The sequence below is a fragment of the Sesamum indicum genome, linkage group LG5 (genome assembly GCF_000512975.1).
Source record: "Sesamum indicum cultivar Zhongzhi No. 13 linkage group LG5, S_indicum_v1.0, whole genome shotgun sequence".
In the NCBI taxonomy this organism is placed as follows: domain Eukaryota; kingdom Viridiplantae; phylum Streptophyta; class Magnoliopsida; order Lamiales; family Pedaliaceae; genus Sesamum; species Sesamum indicum.
Window position 1 is genome coordinate 11644696 of NC_026149.1, and position 671 is coordinate 11645366.

Genomic DNA, 671 nt, shown 5'->3' on the forward strand with positions numbered 1-671 from the left:
TCCAGCATGCATGAAGACATAAGACAAGCAGATAATTTTGAAATTCCACAACCAAACTGCATGTTCACAAGAGGAATTAGTGTACTGTGCATCATTCGATATTGTTGGATAAATAAATTACAAATAGAACTTACTTCTAAAGTCTTCATGACTCCTCAAGCTCTACCGCCTTCTTGGACCATTCCTCCGAACCTTCCTTAAACGAGTGTACAAGCTTGGTTACCTATGTGGTCCAGAAACATTGAAACACAAAGACATTGACAAATGCATTAGATGTGGCAAATGTCTACACACACATATATATATACACATATGAACAACCAATGCATTGCTTAAAAAGATAAGTAGTTGTTAAGACGAAGCCTTAACCAACCATCAATCATGGACTTATAAGGGCATCATACAACTAAGAACAACATGATTCATTACATACGCATAAACACAGAAAAAATGACACTCTTATATACAAGACCGTCGTGCTTTGTTATGTTGATCGCCAACATGGTAAGTCCTCAAAGGTATCTAAAAGATTTTGACAATACTTATGTTCCATTTATCTCCTCCCAATGTCATTGTGCTACTAGTGCTTAACTTAATACCACCCAATCTCCATGCCCAAATATTATACTCCTTCAACCCTTGAACAACATCAAAAAGATAAGGACGAGGAC

General features: G+C 36.7%; 1 long non-coding RNA gene across 4 annotated transcripts in view; it reads right to left on the reverse strand.

The window, feature by feature from the left end:
• The window catches only part of LOC105162396, a 10364-nt gene that overhangs the window by 7898 nt on the left and 1795 nt on the right, over window positions 1–671 (reverse strand). For 3 of the 4 annotated variants that reach the window (XR_002287053.1, XR_002287052.1, XR_847850.2), the window contains one exon: window positions 135–223. This is a non-coding gene — a long non-coding RNA (uncharacterized LOC105162396). Of the gene's footprint in view, window position 1; window positions 57–134; window positions 224–671 lie in introns of those variants that run through there. The other variant, XR_847851.2, reaches the window with a different exon arrangement.